The sequence below is a fragment of the Mya arenaria genome, chromosome 5, assembly GCF_026914265.1.
Source record: "Mya arenaria isolate MELC-2E11 chromosome 5, ASM2691426v1".
Taxonomy (NCBI): Eukaryota; Metazoa; Mollusca; class Bivalvia; order Myida; family Myidae; genus Mya; species Mya arenaria.
The window spans coordinates 24,773,322-24,796,334 of NC_069126.1; the positions used below are offsets into that span (position 1 = coordinate 24,773,322).

A 23,013-nucleotide genomic window follows, 5' to 3' on the forward strand; every position below is an offset into this window, starting at 1 on the left:
TGTTTGGGGAAAGGTCTCTAATTGGTATACAATAGAATTGTGTAGGTGAAAGTACCGCTATCAAAACTTCGCTAATTGACATCAGTGCTAATTTGAAATAGGGGTCCTTTGTTGACAGTTTGCAACTATCACAACAACTGTCAACTAATTGATTGAGGTCAGTTGTGTACACAGCGGAGATTAGAGGGACCGTAAATTGTACTCTTGGCAACTAACCAGATCTGATATTTTGTCTGTAAATCGTGTATTTGGTGATTTTTATAGGTTTTTTTTTTTAAATTTCCGAGTACTCGAGTAGTGATTTGGTACTCGAGTACTGGGACGTTTGATCAAGTACTCGGGTACTTGTTGCCATCCCTAATATTTACATATAAAAAAAGACCTATTTTTTTAAAAATCAGCAGTAACAGAAGGGGTCATATCCTCCCTGACCTACCTCCACACTCTAATAAAAAGTCTGGCAACTCTGGTTCTGAAGGTTGACCTTTAAGGTAGGGACACAGGTCTTGTGTGTGACATATCATCATGCTATGGTGGTCACATTTAAAAAAATACAATGAAACACCAAACCATGAATGAGAAAGATTTTGCCACAACAAACAAGGACAGACAGATGGACGGACTGACAGAAGTGACAAAAAAAATGCTTAAAAAACTGTACTCATGGTCAAAATTTCATTTCTGTGGCTTTCAAAATAAAAACTAGAAGCGCCACAATGCGACGAAACCAGGTTTTTGTTATGGGCAATCAGAAATTATAGCAAATTTTTTGTATGAGCAAGTTCAATCTGCAGCTTCATATGAGCTATATTCACACTAAGATTCATCACTATCCATCAATTCTAACTAAGTTGTTGGGCAGAAAAACATTTTTCTATTTTTAGGAACAGAGACCTTGACCCCACCTCCCAAGCTAGCTCTTCACATAAGCTACCTTCGCTCTAAGTTTCATCAATATCTATCAATGCTAACTAAAGTTATTGGGCAGAAACTGTTTTTCTATTTTTGGTAACAGTGACCTTGACCCCACCCCCCTCAAAAGAAATTCCAAGCTTGCTCTTCACATAAGCTACTAGTACCTACACACAAAATTTCGTCAATATCTATCAATCCTAACTTAAGTTATTGGGCAGAAACCATTTTTCTATTTTAAGTAACAGTGACCTTGACCGTAGCTCCACCCCCCTCAAAAGCAATCCCAAGCTAGCTCTGTACATAACATAAGCTACCTACACATCAAGTTTTATCAATATCTATCAATGCTAACTAAAGTTATTGGGCGGACACCATTTTTAAATTTTTAGTAACAGTGACCTTGACCTTAGCCCCTCCACACTCAAAAGCAAGCCCAAGCTAGCTCTTTACATAAGCTACCTACACACAAAGTTTAATCAATATCTATCAATGCTATCAAAAGTTATTTGGCAAAAAACATTTTTCTATTTCAAGTAACAGTGACATTGACCGTAGCCCCTCCCCACTGAAAAGCAATCCCAAGCTAGCGTTTCACATGCTACCTACACACCAAGTTTCATCAATATCTGTCAATCCTAACTAATGTTATTGGGCAGAAACCATTTTTCTATTTTTAGTAATAGTGACCTTGACCTTAGCCCCTCCCCACTCAAAAGCAATTCCAAGCTAGCTCTTCACATAAGCTACCTACACACTAAGTTTCATCAATATCTATCAATGCTAACTTATGTTATTGGGCAGAAACCATTTTTCTATTTTTAGTAACAGGCGACCTTGACCTTAGCCCCAACCCCCTCAAAAGCAATCCCAAGCTAGCTCTGTACATAAGCTACCTACACCGCAAGTTTCATCAATATCGGTCAATGCTAACTAAAGTTATTGGGCAGAAACCATTTTTCTATTTTAAGTTACAGTGACCTTGACCATTGTTCTATTTTAAGTAATAGTGACCTTGACCTTAGCCCCTCCCCACTCAAAAGCAGTCCCAAGCTAGCTCTTCACATAAGCAACTTACACACCAAGTTTCATCAATATCGGTCAATGCTAACTAAAGTTATTGGGCAGAAACCATTTTTCTATTTTAAGTAACAGTGACCTTGACCTTAGCCCCTCCCCCCTCAATAGCAATCCCAAGCTAGCTCTTCACATAAGCTACCTACACACCAACTTTCGTCAATATCTATCAATCCTAACTAAAGTTGTTGGGCAGAAACCATTTTTCTATTTTTAGTAACAGGCGACCTTGACCATAGCCCCACCCCCCTCAAAAGCAATCCCAAGCTAGCTCTTCACATAAGCTACCTACACACCAATTCACAAAATCAACTGCAGAACCATAAAAGCGGTTGTCTCCCTTTCATCCTAGACTTGACTTTACATGTAAACTTGGCTAAAAATAGACAAATTTGCTCATGCAGACTTGGCTAAAAATAGGTTAGCTAAAAATAGCATTTCTTTAAAACTTTCAAGACCCATAATCTAGGCATGCGTGGGTGGATCTGGCTGGTTTTCGAAAGGAACCATGCTCTGATGGATATCTAAATTCTGTACAAGTTTTATCGAGATACAATCAAAACTGTAGACTGTCTCATGTTCACAAGCAAATGCTTACAGATGCACTGATGCACGCACGGATGCACATACTACATACACATTTCCATCGCATAAGCTCTACTGGTCAGAGGCCAGAAGAGCTAAAAACAACAACTTGCCAATCTGACCAGTATTTTTTTTCATTTCAATCCAAAGGATGTCTATACATGAATTTTGCCTGACACTGTCAGATGCTTGAGTGATTTAGGGCTCTTTATCAGCAAAGCTGCCAGGTGTGTAAATAGTGGAAATGATATAGTGAGTATACTATAGGGAAGCATGTCGCTGTACACACCTTGAAAACATAGAGTAAAACACTGCTGGCCTAAGAAATGTCAAGACAGCAAAGTAAAACTACCAGCAGCTAACTCAGAGTCATCGCTGGGTAAAAACAACATACTAGAACAGAATGTAATCTATTGATTACAGCACTGAATAATCACCATGAAGCTTGGTTGAATGGAAAATCTTGAAATAACCAATATGACACAGCCAACTGCTAGAAGATCAGGCCAACCATTTTTCATGCAATGTATATACTAAGCTAGGCAAATAATAGTCTTCATGTGGAAAGAAGTTTTCAAAAACATCAACAATTAAATCAAATTAAAACATAATTGTGTTAAACTTAACAATAACATTCTTACTAAGATTTTATAATACTATTTATATTTTGAAGTTGGCATTAGAAAATACTTAGCCAAAACACACAGACAGTTCCAGAGAAGCCGAGCATGCTTTAATGCTGCTGAAAACGTGTATGAATCAATCCACTAACATTATACTAGTATAACACAGATTCATAGTGTAACGATCACTGAACCCAACAGAAAAGGAGAAACCATAAACAAACAGTTTTACATTATTAATTTTAAATAAGTAATGTGATCATTTAAAACCTAGAAACATATGGTGTCTTTATGTACTAAAGACCTTAATTTAAGTGTGTTTTATGTATAGCATTAATTATAAGGTAAATGACTTTCGGAGACAATTCTTTGGTTAATGCATGCTTATATGTATTACCAATTTTAATCAAAGCACTGATAGTGCTGAACGGCTTGAGCGATGATTCCTCCTTTATGATATTTTAAAAAATATCATATGAATAATAGCATGGCGCTCACTCACTCGCTCTCACGCCTGCCAGTCCACACACATAACCTACAGACCCTAACGACCGCCCCCTCACTCATCATTCAAAATCCACTCACAACCCAACCCACCCACCACATTGTTTTGGTGTATTCCATAAGCAGCAGAATTAAACATACATCATTACAACAGGTGGTATTCAGATCAACTAATCTTGTATACTAGTGTGTTATTCTAATATGCCCATCAACTTCAACCTTCAGAGAATGTGAGCACAATTGTAGCCTATAAAATACTCCTTCTACATACTAAATACTCCTCAATTTGATCATAGCTTAAACAAAGAGAGTATAACAAATAATTTACAAATGTCCATATTTAGACCAATTGTTTGTAGCAGTATCATATGAAAATAAGAATCATTAGAATGTTCATAAGCATATGACCTTCATATATATGCAGAGGTGGATATGATTTCAACTTGCACACAAATACATAGCAATACAGAGGAAAATGACCCAGCTTATCAAGAAGTTGGAGTATGAATACCAACACATGTTTGCAAAATCTGAGATATTAATGGATAATGATAAAGGATATATGTTCTATCATCTGCCATACAATGCTACTGGATATAGTTCACCCATTCAGCTAATTTCACTGGAAGAGCAGTACAGGCAGAAGGGAGAAAACCGCACTGAATTAATTATGTATATCTAAATTCCTGCCCCTGTCGTATCTTATTTTTAGAATTATTATACAATATAGATCCAATGAGGTGAAAACCGGAACTGCAAGGAGTTTTCCAGTTTATTGGAGTTTGCCCTTTCATATCGATGTTTTATATATGTGTTTTAACTGTTTTACTATATACAACATGTTACAGTACACTCAACGAGTTAGACCCACTTTCCTCGCTCACTCAGAGGGATAAAGTCGATGATCGCGGGTTTCCTCCGAGGGTTAAACTGTTGCCCTCGCTAAAATCCCCCCCTGAGTTCCTCCGAGTGGCTGGCTTACCGCCGAGTGTAATATGAACGATAGCGTTGAGAATCGTCCGATTTTATGATCCCGCGACGGAACTCCGAGTCTAATCAGATAAGCAAGAAATCATTCTTGTTTAAAAGTTATTTATTTTTATGCTTATCCACATTGTTAAGCGTAACTTCATGCAAAACGGGCGGAGGAAAAATTATAATAGCAATTTACTGGAGCCGTCGTAATTGGTTGAAAATTTTAATAAAATAAATATAACTTTAGCGTAGATTCTTATCTAGTGTCCGCAGAGTTTCGCGGAGTAAACCCCTCCGAGGAACGCCGAGTTCGTTATTCTTCGGTCGACTGATCACCCTCCGAGGGCCTTAAATTCAAACCCGAGGAACGCGGACAGTCGATAAAATTATTGTGTTGGCCACGATAGCAAAAATCCGCGGAGGGAAACGGAAAGTGGGTCTAACTCGTTGAGTGTACTGTACATACTCTTACATGAACTTATTTTGTAAATCAAACATTATTCCTGGTATGTTTCACAGACTGATTTTTATTGAAGTCTGGTACTTTCGAGGATGTTGTTGAACTCCACATGGACTCAATTGAATTTTTGTGGTCTATTACAAAAGTCTTGAGCTAAAGCTCAAGCCTAAAAACAATGACATTGATATTCAGTCTGCATGTACAAATTATAATGCACATTATTTTCTTATACTATCACACAATATTACATCATTTTATAACTCCTTAATAGCCAGCTGATATCAACTATCAATTTTTTTTTTTTTTTAAATATATAATACCCACTGATTAGATTCTCGTCACAAACTTTTCACTCTTATTTTATCAAATGCCCTCATCAAGTATTATTTGCCATGCATAAATGATGATAATCGGTTTTTCACACCTCTTCAAAATTTCCATTTATCATTGCAATTCTTACAACATGCGAAAATTTTAACACCTGCCAATCATTTTTTTATTTTGGGAAAATGTGTGAAATTATGACCTTAAGGTAATCATACAAGTTTTGCGCATGCATTTTGTAATTGGGACCTGCAATGGTGCTCGACTCCTCGACTTATTTAGGTTTAGATCCAGCATCAGTATATTTCATATGAAAATAGAAGGAACAATGGTCGGGACTAAGCTTTGACCTCCACTAAGCTACGATTTTCGAATGACCCGTCGACCACCTGTTCGAACAGCCGCAGTTTTACTGTATTTCTGTTGGCCCTTAGAATATTGAAAAGAAAGCTACAAAAGGGAAGAAATTCAGCCCTATTTTCAGTCCGAAAAATAATGTAAAGTTTTAAGAGGAACTCATGGGCCTATGCTCTACTGGCATAGATTTTTTGGTCCTTTTTAATTAGACCAATTTCAAGGGGCTTTAACATAGTCATGCTTGGGGAAATTTCGAATGATTAAGGTAATATCTAACTAAAGTAAACATAAGATAATAAATGGAAACTCTTTTATGAGGTCCGTGACACCAGTCATGCATAGGCTGATCTGGCTAGTTTTCAAATCTCATCAATATTTAACAACAGTTTTAGTTTTGTCAAGATCAGAAAAGAAATGGAGGCTCTTTTGTGTCCATTAGCCATATTAGAGCAATTTTGACTATTTCACCTCTTTAGCTAAGGCAAAAAGAGAAGAAGGAAAAAAAAAATGCACTCTCTAAAAGTAGGTTGTCTCACTTAGACAGTTATTGTTACTTGGCTTCAATATCAATTTGAACATTTGGAACGCCTCGGCCATTCTCTATCGAAAACAACCTTGGATGAATATGGATGGTTTACAATGTCAGAAATCTAAACAGTTTGACTACACAGCAAGTAGATTGTGTAGTAATTTCAATTTAGCAGTAAAACTTAATGACATTACTCTTGGGAATCATAATTATCTATGCAATAATACACTTCAGTGACAATCAATTTAGATTTAGCAATGCTCAATACACGTTAAAACACTTCGATTAAGTAATGCTATTATTTCAAATTTTACAAACTACTTCTTCTGATGTATAAGCATACAATTTAGTTGTTTTCTATAGAAAATGGCAGAGGTGTTCCAATGATTTCAAGGCCTAAAATCCAGTCATGCATGGGCGAATTTGGCTCATTAAGAAAGGAATTGAGTTGGCTCATTAAGAAAGGAATTGAGTTATCATGGATGTGTCACTACTGTATTTAAAGATTCAATCAGCGTGAAGTCTTGAAGCCTTAGGCCACAACAAATTGATCATTTGTTCGTCGGATTTGCCGCACCTAAAATTCGAAAAACGAAAAAAAATAAAAAAACTTTTTTTTTGCGCCCGCACATACTATTTGGCCGCGCATATTATTTATTTTTTTTTACTTCTGAATTTCCTCTATTTTCTGAAGTTTTTTTACTTAAAATTCAAACCTGCAACGTCGACTTCGCCCTTTTTTGAAGGTATTTCCATGCTTTCATTCCCCGCGAGCAAACTTTCCTCGTGTCAGGACAAAATCAGGTCCGGGTAACCGCAAAACAGCCGATATTTGTTGACAGTCTTTTTTGTCGGGAAATTTTTGCAGGAAGCACCGTTGTTATTTATTTCCGGTGTATTAATATGCACCTTGCAGGATACTTTCAGTTTTCGTAAATGTAAAATACACATTTTTAATTGAAAATCAGTGTCATAGTCAATGGATTATAGTCTTCAGTAAACAACAACAGTTTCACAGCGTCGAAGGCAATAATTATTTATGTGTGTTTTAAGTAATTCATTGTTTTGTACTCAAAATTTAGTGTTAAATAATAACTAAATCAAATTTTGAGTGCAAAACTTATATTAAAATACACGGACACTCGACTTACAACAAATGAACATGTTTCCGTGAGTTATTTTTTAAATTCTAAAATGCATTTCTCAGTTTTTAATTCTCAATGTCAAAGTCACTACAACCTTATCATTTGCTTCATGAGGTTCAAATATAGACCTGACCCAATTTTTGGAAATGCTCAAATGATGAATTACTCTTACTAGTCTTAAAAAATTTCTTTTGTGATAGTATTAAGTTACGGGATGAATACAATAGTTTTCTTTTTGGTCTTCGAATAATTGCACGTTACTTTGAGGAATGTTGTCTTTACAATATATCCATGCTTAAATTGAAGTTTAAATAGTAAAGCACTGGATCTTGTTGCCATTTTTTATATATTGAGACAGATTTTCATGTGATACAATCAAAACCTTTTAATTTATATTTAAACTAAGAACCTATGTTTGCAATTAAAAAGCATTTCTTGACATATTGCATGATATATTTGGTAAGAAATTTGGTAAGAAATAAACTTTTTATATTTTTTTTTATTTTTCGCCTTGCGCTCGCCTATGAATTGCCTGAAATTTAAAAAAAAGTATTTTAAAAAATTTTTCGCTCGCTCGCTCCTACTTTTTTTGGGCAAAATCCGTAGAACAAATGATCAATTTGTTGTGGCCTTAACAAGCAATTGTTGAAAGATGGGCGCACCACACCATGCAATCTCATAAGGCCAGTAAGGATAAAAATGGCTTTGAAAATAATTCCGACCATTATACAAATTGTGTTTGCAGGTCTTTATGAAAAGTAATGTTCCCCTAGCTGGACTAGGCTTGAATGTTTAATTTCCAAAATGACCTCCTAACAAACAATAACCTACCATATACTTAATAGGGTAGAAATACTGCAGCTACTGTCATTATTAACACAAATTTATAATTTTTAACAGATATCAATAAATAACATCACTGTGAAAGTCACTCTTAATCACTTCAATTATTTTTGCATTCTTATCAGAAAGAAATCTCATTAAACACCCCAATTAAAAGATACTTAGTGTTACTGCTCATTTTTCCACCAATGGAAAATCGCCCGACAGATTGAATCATTTAGAACACTTAGAAGTTCTCTGCACTCTCACAGATTTACCGTTTAGACAACTTTTTTATTTTTTGTCTTGGAATGGGCCAATTTTTGCGTAAGATCAGAAAATCAGTGATATAAGACAAAAGATCAGATCGCAGATTCTCATATTTCTGTTCTAAAAGCATTACTTACGGTTTAAGAAAAATGCATAAAACATCAATTTTTGAACTTAAATATGAAAATCTGTGATCTGATTTTTTGTCAGCAGTCACTGGTTTCCATGCATTTTTGCATAAATTGGCTCGTTCCAAGACTAAACAAGAGCTGTCGTAAGACAGCGCCCTCAACTTCGCTGCTTTGACTTAGAAGTGAATACAATAACAATGTAATATTACCATGTTTGGTCTATTTATGTCAAACCGAACTAAAATTATTCAATACATAAGGTGACTTTGATGCTGCCCTCCCACCACCCGAAAAATGACGCAAGTCATTCAAATAACTTGATTTTCCATTATGAAAATGTGGTAAAGAATATATAAATATGCCTTTCAAAAGAAATTAAAATAAAATTTAAAAAAAATAAATAAAAAAAATAAAAAAATTCAAGGGCCATATAGTATAGCTCTCCTAGTTTTCCCTTGTCAAAAGAAATTAAAAAAAATATATATATTCAAGGAACATAATTTGTATTTAGGGTTAAAATGGAGTTATGTTTCTTGTTGTAAGATGGTCGTAAATAATTTTGAATTTTATTAAGTGCATTGAATGAAAGGTATATTGTTTTTTTTATTCAAATCCCAACTTGCCCTTAACTTTTACTTGCCTAAAACTTTAACCTAAGTCAATCAGGGGCCATAACTTGTATTAAGGATATGGAGTTATGTAACCTCATTGGGTGATGGTCCTGAACACTTGTGTGAAGTATTAAGTCAATTGAATGAAGGGTAAAGAAGTTATTAAATAAATATCCCAACCTGCCCTAAAACTTTAACCTAAGTTCCATAGTCAATCAGGGGCCATAATTTGTATAAAAGATAATATGGAGTTATCTAACCTCATTATGTGATGGCTCTGAACAACTGTGTGAAGTATGAAGTCAATTGAATGAATGGTATTGGAGTTTTAAGTGAAAATCCCAACTTGCCCTAAAACTTTAACCTGCCCTAAAACTTTAACCTAAGTCCATTAGGGGCCATAACTTGTATTAAGGATACTATGGAGTAATGTAACCTTCTTGTTTGATGGATCTGAACAGCTGTGTGAAGTATTAAGTCATTTGAACAAAGGGTATAGAAGTTATTAATAAATATCCCAACTTGCCCTAAAACTTTAAACCTACGTTCCATAGTCAATCAGGGGCCATAATCTGTGTAAAGAATAATATGGAGTTATCTAACCTCATCATGTGATGGCCCTGAACAACTAGTATTAAGTCAATTGAATGAAGGGTATTGGACACCGGGGCGAGTAGTATAGCCCACCTATTCTTCGAATAGTCGAGCTAAAAATAAACAAGAGGGCCATGATGGCCCTATTTAACCTTTGTAATCAATATAGCTTGATATTTGTTCTCAAAGAATATTGAAAAACATACTGGTCAAACATAATCACTGACAGGACTTGTCACAGTTTCCTGCACACTGACAGGACTTGGTGATTGAGTGCACACTGACAGGATTTTGTTCAGTTGCCTGCACACTGACAGGACTTGATGATTGACTGCTAACTGACAGAATTTGATTCTCATACCTGCACACTGACAGGACTTTGTTCAGTTGCCTGCACACTGACAGGACTTGATAATTCGACAGACTGCACACTGACAGCACTTGGTACAGATACCTGGCACACTGACAGGACTTGATAATTGACTGCACACTGACAGCACTTGGTACAGATACCTGCACACTGACAGGACTTTTTCAGTTGCCTGCACACTTACAGGACTTTGCTCAATTGCCTGCACACACACAGGACTTTTTTTCAATTGTATTATTGCCTGCACCCTGACAAAACTATGTTAAATTGCTGGCACACTGAAAGAAGTTTTAGTATAGATACACAAACAACAACAGTGCACCATCCAATAAAATCAATAAACTGTTTTAAGCTCTATAAATCAAATATCAGAACACGTTCAGCACCTTCCACTAATATCATTGCTTCTTTTTTTCTTTTTTTTCTTTTTATACCATTGCTTCTTCCATCTAGGTCGACATCACCTTCCTTCACATGTTCAAAATCATTTTTTTTTTAAATGCATTAAGGCTTATTCACTATCCACACAAAAGATAAGATAGTAGCTTAAAATAATCTACATGAAGTTAACAATAATCTACATGAAGTTCAATGGAAAAGTCTGATTATTAAATTTATCATTAAGTAAAAATGAAATTTCTTCTAAAGAAAACATGTATAACAATTATTTTAATCTATGAACCTAAAACAAGAACAATAATTACCTTAGAAGTGACTATGTTGAAGACATAATAAAATTTAAAATCTATTCCCTTGTAACTAAAAATAGAAAGTAGTGGAATCTCCAACAAAAAGGGAGACCATATAGCAAGACTTGCTGCCCTTGCTTCAAGAGTAAACTTTACATAACTATCAGATTTTAACATTTTTGGCCATTTAGTTGTTGTTGTTGTTGTTGATCAATCATGACCCCTTGTTGTATTTTTTAGGGTTACCCAAGGAAGCTTTCTGTAATGTTTAATTGAATTTGGACTGGTAGTTTTAGAGGAGATGTTTTTTTTAAAGCAAAATAGGAAGTTAGCCATTTTTTTGTTGTTGCTGTTGTTGTTGATCAATCGTGACCCCTTGTTGTATTTTTGTAGAGGGTCACCCAAGGAAGCTTCCTGTAAAGTTTCGTTGAATTTGGACTGGTAGTTTCAGAGGAGATGTTTTTTAAAGCAAAACATCAAGTCAGCCATTTTGTTGTTGTTGTTGTTGATCAATCGTGACCCCTTATTGTATTTTTGTAGAAGGTCACCCAAGGAAGCTTCCTGTGAAATTTCATTGAATTTGGCCAGGCAGTTTCAGATGAGAAGTTTTTTAAGCAATTGTTGACGAACGGACTGACTGACTGACGGACAGACGGCCGGACGCCGGACAAAGACCGACCACAATAGCTCACCTTGAGCACAAAGTGCTTTGGTGAGCTAAAAAAGTTGTCAAAACGTTCAATCAGTGAGAGTGCAGCTTTAAGCTACTGGCCCATGTAGTTTAAAACAATTCCTGCTCAACACTAACATAGTTATTATTTATTTTGGTCAACTAAACAATTGATTTGGCATCCTGTTGTGCAAAAAAACAATAACTAAGCTTGTTGGACAAAATCGTTATTATTGAAAAAACTATTTTGGGAAAAACCATATTTTTGTTATTAAAATAAAAGATAGACAAAAATAACACATTAGATATGCACAAGTAATGTTTTCAGTATATTTTGGATGTGGCGAAGGCATGAGTTTATGGTGTAAAAATATTCTTAAAAGGATAACAATCTAAATGAATCAATAACCAAAGTAGTATGAATCAATAACCAAAGTAGTTTTGAAGCACACAATGGATATAAACCTTAATTTCAATACGAACCTAACAGCCTATATCAATTTTGAAAGTGAAGACACACTTTATAAACATTTCCTACAATGTGAAACATAAAACCAATTTAAAACCTGCTCAGTGTTTAATATACACAGATTCAAATAGTTTTATCTGTATACTTAAGCACTCATTTCAAATCTGAACTGCTATTACATTTATGAGTCACATAAAGAGAGAAATCACAGTGTCTGGGTTTTTACAAAACCTTTTTTCAATGGTGAAGATTATTATGTACACATCATCAGCAAAATGTAACTGGCAAGCACAATCTCATTGTAATATCAAGAGATGATTTTCTTTGTTCAGTTGTTCGGATTTAAGCACAGAAGCAATGGTGATTTTTACAGTGTGATTTACTATAGTAACTTGCATATGACAAACCAATCACAACAGTGGCTCTTAAGTCACCTTTCAGTTCATGTATTATATATATATTTAAATAGCATTTAGAGGATTCTGCGACATACTGTGCCCAGCAAATGCTGACTTATTAGACATGTAACATAGGAGTCTATAGTGTCATTTTAAAGATCGTATATTATAATTCATATGATAATAATATATTGAAGGGGATTTAAGAAAACAAATTGGTTCATGTAAACATGATTTCTGATGACTACATTTATTGAGTTCCTACATGCAATTGCCGTGTGCCTTTTATAGGTCTGCCTTTTATAGGTCTGCGGTAGTTGTAACTGATTACTGTATTTTTCTCCATATAACTTTAATGTTGCCTTCATTTGCCTTCAATATTGGTTAACAAAATAGATTTGCATCTTTCATTAACATGACATTAGGATTGATACATATAATGGAGTCCATATAGGTAGTAGTTTCTGTTATGAATGGTGAATTACTTTCTTTATTTAGTAATATACCCTATTTTGGTATACAGTATTCAACGTGTTTCAGTACCCAAGAATAGCAGAAACTCTGAAATGAGCAGGATCCTGTATGAATTAAGACTTATATTTGTTAAAAATGATTAAAAAATTGTTCAGCATGATTCAGATATAATTTTAAATCATAGCAGTGTTTGTTATGCTTTAGTATAATGATGATAAACATTGTTTAAACACTATAATCTAAATAAATACATTTTAAGCCAAGAGCAACTCCATGCTTTCAGCAAAATATGCCATCCTCTTAAAATTAATGAATCCTCCATTTTAGATTTCTTCTCATGCTAGCTAGGACTGATCTTGTTCAAGTAAAACCAATAAACTTGGATTTTCTTTTTATCTTCAAATTACATGGCATCAAAGAACTAAAACAGTACACAAAAACCACCAAGAGATAGCTAGTGACATAAACTATGATATTGTGAAGAAAAAACAGTTTTTACATACCTGCATTTTGTTTAATTCTACAATTTATCACTAACATAGAGAACAAAGAAAGGATCCAGTAGGCCAGTGGTAAATATGTTGAATGAATTATCTCAATGCGAGAGTTATATTGTAGTCAATATATGCAGCGAACTGAATTAGCATTCATTCAGGCTACGAAACTCATTGGATGTTAAGCAGACAGATACTTGTTCAAAACATCTCCATCCAACTAACATTACGAGTTTTTTCATCATTTTTGTGTTAAATGTTCTTTTGTATGATTGGTTATATATTTGTTTAAGTTGTGCTTGAAATCATATATCAATAAGGAAATAATTGCGGCGTAAACATAACAATATTGATAAATAAAATCGGTGTTACCAATATAATAGCCACCTAAATGTATTTGTACAGTCGAGTCATGAAAATGGATTAAAATGAAAAAAATACATGTACCTTCACTCATTAATATACCGTTCCTATTTATATAATACATTTATAAATAAATATATTACAATATAAGGTATTGTTGTTGATGAAAAAGGTTGAGTTATAATGATATTTAATAAACAATTTAGTACTTCACGCTAATGAGCCAAGTGTCTAAATAGTGTTTGTCCGTTCTAGACGTCTGTTAAACATGCGAGTAGTTTATAATCATATTGAATGTTCATCCCGACAGATATTTAAGAAAATGGTACATGTATTCCAAGTGTATTTATCGGCATAAGCGCGCAGCCAAGTAGGACGACACGCACCTGTTTCTTTGTGTACATAACAAACGCACGTGTCGCTATTTATAGAACTGTCAGTCACACACACATGTATATATACAATTATTCACGTTTTGAAAAATATAAACTTTATTGATTTCAATAGATTGGTTCAAGAATTCGATCGTAGTACTTCAGTATGTCGGTGTATTAGTTTGGCGGGATACTAGTAACATGATTTCCTCGTGTTTTGTTGGGTGATATGGGGAAAACTATTATTGTTTTCATCACTGGATGTTTTGTATTTTGGTGAAATAAGAAGTTATTTTGAAATGTCAGAAAGCAGAAGATATAAATTTGATCATATTTCCCGCCCATCCAATCCCTATTTTCAGGTTGGTTTTGCTGAAATAGGTGTTCTATTTACTTGATGGTGCATTTTTATTTCCATTTTAATACAGAGTTCCACATGTTTGATTGCCTCATATATTAAGTTAGTAACGTGTTTGTTACTTTTAAGATTTAACGTATGTTTTGTTTTGGTCAAGATGTGTCATGATGTTTTCTTAGATACCAGTCTTTATGGATGTTGCTGAATCTAAGGGCGGACGTGGCCATGGTTACCAAGGTCACGATCCAGATATGTTAAGACGCTATATATTACCAATCTTCCAGCATCCGAATATTGCCTTTTCCTGTGTTCTGAACTTCACCAAATACATTGCCAATTCCTAAACTGTTTGTGTTGTTGTATTTTGAGATAAGTGAATAATTAGTTTACCCACGTATTGAGTGAGTAAATACTGTAATATACAATATCGTGTATACGTATGTATCATAAAAAGGACTTGTTCCGGGTGTAAGGAAGTATTTATAGACTCCCATATAGAATAACGAACCCCGGTTATTCTTTAGAAAAAAGTGACCGGGTCATAATTTATAGAAAATCGGAAGAAGTAAAATGAACCCTTACGAAGAATGTCGACCCCAAACAACTACCCATTATCATACTACATCGTACGTTCAGAAGAGCCGGAATATTATGACCGGTGTCAGATTTTAGCTCTACTGGCCAAATCCTAGAAGAGCTTATGCGATGGTAATGACGGTGTACGTCGTGTACGTCAGTGTGTCTGTAAAAAATTGCTTGTGAACATGGTACAGTCCTTTCGAAAACCAGCCAGATCCGACCATGCGTGACTAGATATTGGCCCTTGAAAGTATTAATTATTTTTTTAGCCAAGTCTAGGATTAAAGAGAGACAACTCGAAGCAGTGCCGTTCATAGGTATCACGCTACTTTTCGACAGGCATGCATCATTTGATCCCCTGCTTCATATCTCAAACAGAAGCGCATTCGGAACTCCTCGGCCATTTTTTTCTCGAAAACAACCTCGGATGTATGCCGGTACATCAGTTAAAGTAGTGTAACGTGCCGGGGCTAACTTTCAAATTGTTATATATAAGATTTTTTAAAATGATTGGATAGTGAAACAATTATCGTTCAATCAATGATAAATCAACAAAGATGGGAATATTTACAGTTTTCATAGACCTTACTTTTTCGATATCCCTAGCTTTCCACTTAAAAACTGTTCTAATAGTATTATATCAATGTACGGTAAGGACTTTTGAGTTTACTTTCATTACTTCTATTGTTAAGGAGGCGCTTTTCTATTTAATACTCTCTGGTTCACAGTTTATACCATACTTATATCTATATTAAATATAGATAGTTCGGTATAAACCCCTAGGGAATTAACATGTATATTTGCCGCTAGGACAAATAGTGTTTAACCCCTATTAGAGACAATAAATATAGTACACCTTGTCTTATCAAGTTGTTGCTCTCGCAGAAGCCAGCACAAGAATGAATCAAATGTTGTTGTTGTTGTTGTTGTTGAGTTTATAAAGGTCTGCCCGCGCCCTATAATGGCTGCATTATGGCTTGACCCCGTCACATCCCCAAGTGTGACTTAAACAGAATTTTGAAGCCAAAAGGGGAGTTTTACCCCCATCGGTTGATGGGATATTCGTCAAAGGAGTAATTTTTTACCCAAAATGCCGCGAAACCTGCGATGAATGACATCTAGGGAGGTCCCACAGCTCTGAATATTGGATATGGTTTCATTTCTCCAGTCTTGTATCTTAAAAAACATTTACGTGTAAGAATGGTATTTTTTTGAAGGATGGGCAAGACTCACGGTCAGTTCATTGACAAGAAAGTGTTGTGAGAACAGGACTTTTTGCCCACTCTATGTATTAATATTTCTAATATATATATGAACTGACCACTTTGTTGTCGATGCCCGACTATTGCCTCACTATTTACTTATTGGAAATTCTTCAAGACCAGAGAGTGCGTTGACATTACTTTGCCTACATGTTTTTTAAATGTACATGTACATATATAGAGAGGGTTATTATGGTTGTTTTTTTTTTAAAAATAATAATGATTAATAATATAGGTTTTTTTTTGTTTTTTTTTTGCCTGCGCCCGATTTTTTCCATTTTAATATGTATGTGCGGGATAAAAAAAACAAAAAAAACATAGTATACTTTCTATATACAGGTATGTAGCCCCTGGTCCAGTGCCTTCTCTTTTTTATCAATAGGTCGTAACCATGTATATTTTCAAAATTTCAATATCTTTAAGTGAATGAATGAATTAGGGCTAGGATCAAAAACTGTTTTTCCTAACAATAAACCTGGACCAGAAGCGTTATATTACAACACCATCACCATAGCATGTAAAATCATCATGGACTTCTAATAGCACTATGGATGTAACGGTTTAAATCGGTAGAATTGTTAACTCTTTATACAGTTTATACCGATATTGGTTTTCTTTCTTGCCAACTTCGCCCGAAAAATAATTTGGTTTCGTTTTAGGTTATGGTGACTTGCATTTAATAATTTATGGTTAAATCGATGTATATCATCATACTCCTTAATACCTCATCCTTTCATGTGAAAACGAAAGAAGAAAAGAAAAGAAATGTTTTGTCACCATAATGTAGATTGAAAATCAGTAATTTATAGCTACTAAAAGTAGTAGAGATCCAATTTATACGCGTTCATCTCATAACTCCAGGAATGAAATGTTTGTTTACCGGACTTGATAATAATGGATAGTCGATTTGGTATTCATCGTTCCAAAAAACCTGCTTAAATCCATGAATTCCATTCGTATGTTTCGGTAATTCCTAAAGGTAAAATATGTAAAACAATAAATATTCTATATACATTTGGCTGTTAGCTTAGTATTTCGTTCATCGTGTGAATCACTATCGTGTGTGTCGCTTAAGGTGCCGTGCCGGTTATCGTTTCGTTCCCTCTATGCTCATTCTTGTTCAATATAATATAATGTGTTTGTAGTTGTCAGGTAAACCTGCCATATTTGTTGTTTGTAATGAACGTATCTCTAAGCAAGGCGCCGGAGGGGATCGTGATGCCCCTCACTAAGATAAAGTTTTACTTATAGGGAATTATTTTCTAAGCTTCATTAGGATGTTTGAGCAGTCATTGTATAACCACCCTATTGAAAAGGGCCCCAACAACAGGTACACGGCGTATACAATGAACGTGCTTTATATTTTACTTAGAAAAAAAGAAAGAAATTATTTATGCTTTCTGTTTCTTTTGGATGATAAAGCAGTCGTTGTATTACCACCCTTTTAAAAAAGGGCCCCAACAACAGGTACACGGCGTATACAATGAACGTGCTTTTTATTTTGTTTTGTTTTATTTCTCAAGTTATAATTAATGTATGTTTTTTGCTTCCTTGGGATGTTAAAGCAGTCATTGTATTACCACCCTTTTGATAAGGGCCCCAACAACAGGTACACGGCGTATACAATGAACGTGCCTTTTATTTTCTTTTGTTTTATTTCTCAAGTTATTATTAATGTATGTTTTTTGCTTCCTTGGGATGTTAAAGCAGTCATTGTATTACCACCCTTTTAAAAAAGGGCCCCAACAACAGGTACACGGCGTATACAATGAACGTGCCTTTTATTTTATTTTGTTTTATTTCTTAAGTTATTATTAATGTATGTTTTTCGCTTCCTTGGGATGTTAAAGCAGTCATTGTATTACCACCCTTTTGATAAGGGCCCCAACAACAGGTACACGGCGTATACAATGAACGTGCTTTTTATTTTATTTTGTTTTATTTCTCAAGTTATTATTAATGTATGTTTTTTGCTTCCTTGGGATGTTAAAGCAGTCATTGTATTACCACCCTTTTAAAAAAGGGCCCCAACAACAGGTACACGGCGTATACAATGAACGTGCCTTTTATTTTATTTTGTTTTATTTCTTAAGTTATTATTAATGTATGTTTTTCGCTTCCTTGGGATGTTAAAGCAGTCATTGTATTACCACCCTTTTGATAAGGGCCCCAACAACAGGTACACGGCGTATACAATGAACATGCTTTTTTTTCTTTTTTTGAAGATTATTATTTATGCTTTGTGCTTATTATTGATGTTAAAACAGTCATTGTATTACCACCCTTTTCAAAAAGGGTCCCAACAACAGGTACACGGCGTATACAATGAACATGTTTTGCATATGTTGTTTAATAATTGCTGTGCTATTTAGACCCTATTTCTTATAGAACCTTTTGTTTTGTGTGGTATTAAATTTTGTTTAGGTAGTTTATTCCCGACAGGTATGCAAACACTGCTTCCCTTACCTTCTCTGTTATATCAGGTTCGGGAAACAGCAGATGATACCTGTCGATGACTGACATATTTAGTTTCAGAAGTTCTATTTTCAGGCTTTCTCGTTGTTCCATATAAGTTGGGCATTTAAAGAAAATGTGATGGAATGTTTCTTTGTCTCCACATTGGATACAGCAGTCAGTATTTGTATAATTTTCAGCAGCTAGCATACTGGTTCCTAAACGAAGTCGTGTGTATACTTTATCTTTTAGTGTATTAGTACTATATGTTTTGATTGTAGTGTTAATTTCCCCATACTCAAAATTGTGCTCAAGTTTATATACTTCAAAGTCTCTTACAAATTTGTTTTTTGTTAGTTTCTTTATCCAGCTGTATGCTTCAGGGACGCTTAATTTGATGTTTGTTCGTGAACCTTGCCTTGATGCTTGTTTTGCAATTTTATCAGCCATTTCATTTCCTAAGATACCTATGTGACTAGGAATCCAGACAAATGTTATTGACACTCCTAGATCATGAAGCAGTGTAGTATTATTAAGTATTTGCTGTAAAATTTCTGGTCGTGACCTAGAAAAGCTTGTTTTCATTGACATGAGTGCACTTAAAGAGTCTGATAGTATTGTTACTTTGTTGTGTATATTGTTTGCTTCTGCTTGCTGGAGCAGCATTTTTAGTGCAAGGTCAATTGCCGCCAGTTCACAAGAATAAATAGAAAGCCTGAAGTCAAATTTTAACCCACATTCAAAAAGGGGTGTCATATTTTGAGATAAGCCTACTATCCCGGCCCCAGCCAAATGGAGGTGCGGGTCTTTGCTTCCATCCGTGAAGACCTGCCATGAGTTGTAATATTTGCTATTGATGTGTTCATTTACTATTTGGCGGTTAATGTTAGGGTCCTTTTTCTTGTCTATAACTTTTGTTAAGCATAAGTCTATATTGAGTTCTTGTTTATTGATTAGGTTTAAGAAATGGGGTTGTGCTATTTTATTTTTTGTGAGAGAACATGCTTCCACTAATGGTAGTACTGTCTGGCTGTATGGCACTTTAAAGAGTTTTAATTTGTTGGCTTTGTGTTCAAAGATTGGGTCTCTGTTACATTTGTTGTTGATTGGTAGATCATCTTGACGTGAGGATCTAACCCAATATTTTAACATATTTATTTCTCTTTGGTAGTTCAGTGGAAGTTCACCACATTCTGCTTGTAGTGCTATTGTACGTGTACTTCGATAAGCACCTGTTATTATCCTTAATGCCTTATTTTGTATAATTTGTAGTTTCTTTAGTTTGTCATTTGAAGCAGAGTTATAAACTATACTTCCATAGTCTAGTTTTGATTTGATAAGTGATTGATATATTGTATATAAACATTTTTTGTCTGTACCCCATTCCTTTCCTTTGATAGTTCTAAGGAGGTTAAGGTCCTTTTCGCATCGGGCAATGAGTGAGTTTATGTGTAAGTCCCCTTTTAGGTATTTATCGAATGTTAATCCTAAGAATATAGCTTTTTCGTTGTATGTTAATTTTTGATTACATAGTTTTAGCTTTGGGAAGTTTGGAGAGCTTTCCGGTGGTTTCACTCTTTGTTTGTGTACTATGAGTACTTGAGTTTTATTTGGGTTTATTTTGAATCCGAAGTTTTCACTCCATGTCTCTATGTTATTTAGAGTATGTTGGATGTTTTTAACTGCTATTTCAGGTTTTTTAGAAACTGTCCATATCGCTGCATCATCTACAAACTGAGATAGGTCGCTATGGTAGGCAGGGTTTTGGATTTCTGCTGTACTTATACTCACGATATCACGTGACCACATTGGACGGTCCTAACCGGTTGGAATAGTCCATTTTCAGAGTTAAGTCTTTTTCCGTAGGGGTTTCGCCTTATATTTTCATATTTTCAGAAAACAACATTATTATAATAAATCGCTGTTCGCATCATGATTATTATTATTCAACCATCTTATTTCAATTTACGATCAAGTTGTATTATTAGCTGTTGTTTTTATTGAGAAATTCACTCTCTAAACTAATTTCATACCCCATATTAAAAGTTTAGCATTGAGTGCATAACAAATATATAAGTAATCCAAATACTATTTGTTTATGACTACTTACTATTTCCTTTAGCCTCCTATTCTTCCGAAACGTATTTTGCCAATGAAATAATAACTTTTAAGATGATTGAAATATAGCGGGTTTCCTAACTATTCAAAATGAAAGTGAAAGTGTACAATAGCAAAATCTTACGCCTTACTGTAAAAGCAGCAGACAACAGTTTAACAATGTATCGCTCGGCCCAAATTTGCTACTTTACCCACGCCTCCGATTACCACGCGTCTCGCGGGGATAAACCTATAAATATTTTTTTACTTGAACCGAAAAATCTAAACAAATTTAAGCTTAACACAGTTTAATGAGAATAACGAAAACGACATCTACAACACGACGATAAATGAGTTTGATCCTATAAACAAATAAAGTTTCTCCTGAGCTTCCTGCTGTAGCATTGATTCAAATACAAAAAAATCTACTTCTAAAGTTTAAAGTTCGCAAAGGTTTCAATAATGTTTACAATACACTCAGTTTTCAGGTTCAAAGCTCTATTGATGTATCCCGTCCTCAAATCAACCTAATTTTCAACATTTATCTTTTTTTACACACTTTTCTCCTTCATCGCTATAATCATGTTCAATTCCAGGATCACAATCCCATCCTTCATCACCAGCTTCCAATTTTTCAATGTCAATCTTACTACACCCAGGTTTAACTTTGTCCTTAGCCCTATCACATTTCTCAGTGGTCTTATTATCATGCACCATCTGCTTATGTTTCATCATAAATGAAAACCTTTTAAAGATCTTCCCACCTTCATCACAACTTACTTGTTGAGCTAACATGAGCTTTTTCTTCTCTTCGGTACATTGAATAAGATGCTGCTTAAACTTCTCGTTGAATGGTACACTCTTTGTGCATTGCGGGCATATAGGCTGCATCGACTTTCGTGCTTTTACCTTTGTCTTGGCCATCTCAGACCTTTTTGTTCCAATATAATTTACATTTCTGGTATCAGTCATTTTTGATCTTGCAGGATTATCACCCTTTTCATCAACCCTACGCGGTAACAACCACAATATTCACAGTGCACAATGGTTACACATGAATTGTTTGTAGGTTATACCTTTCTCTTATGACACTAGTGTTTTATGAAAAACTTATTCAGATCGGCTTCTTTCAACAAAACATCGCCATTTGGAACTATATCTTAGCAGGTGCGCGTTGTCTTGTGCTAAAAGGCTGACCCGAGAGCTGACCGTATAATTGAAGAGGGAAAACGCTGGCCAGAAAATTGAAAATCGAATTATTTCTGTTAAATTAATTTTAATGGGTTATTTTGATTTCCTTGTACTATTGAATGTATCATACCTGATTTATTATAAATATTTGTGTAATTTATAAGAGCGTTTAGTTAAAGATGGATGACTTTTTAATCATTTGTAGATATAGAAGTATCAATCTAGATCTAGGCCACACCACGTACATTAAATAAATTTCGAAACTCGGCGACCCATAAAACTTAAAAAAAATATCAAAATATTTTCATTCATTTTTTGGTCAGCCTTTTCCTCTATATCCATTGTTCAGCCCTTAGGTCTGCCTTTTAGTATTCAAGGAATTTGATTGATATGTTTCAAATGATGTATGAATACACATCGTTCCAAGCATTTTCCAATCATCGGCCGGCAAGTTTCGGTGAGTGACTACTTACAATAGAGTTTTCGAACGAATTTAGTTTGTTCTTTATTTTGGTATCTTGTTCTGATATTTTGAAATTGATATGTAGGAGCACATACAGTTGAAAAATTAGTTCGGTCAGTTATTAAGCTATACTGTAGATATCTTACATTGTAGGAAATCAGAAGTTTTGTTGCTGTTATTATTTTCGTTCACGGTTCAATTAAAATTCTTCCTATTGACAGGAGTCCTACAGGAATGACGTCACTATTACGTCATATGTACTTCCGTTGTGTGGAAAATTATCAATAAAAAAAAAATGTTCTTATGATTGACAGACATGTTTTCACATGCTCAATACACTGTAAATCAAAAATTTCATTATTCCTGAAACTTTTATACCTTAAGTATCT

General features: G+C 34.6%; 1 protein-coding gene across 5 annotated transcripts in view; it reads right to left on the bottom strand.

Moving 5' to 3' along the window:
• LOC128234881 (bromodomain adjacent to zinc finger domain protein 2B-like) overlaps positions 1–13,567 on the bottom strand; it is a 249,182-nt gene extending 235,615 nt beyond the window's left edge. For all 5 annotated transcript variants that reach the window (XM_052949483.1, XM_052949482.1, XM_052949481.1 and 2 more), the window contains exon 1: positions 13,493–13,567. The gene's annotated coding sequence lies outside the window, so the exon portion shown is untranslated. The remainder of the gene's footprint in view (positions 1–13,492) is intronic.
• Positions 13,568–23,013: the final 9,446 nt, after the last annotated feature.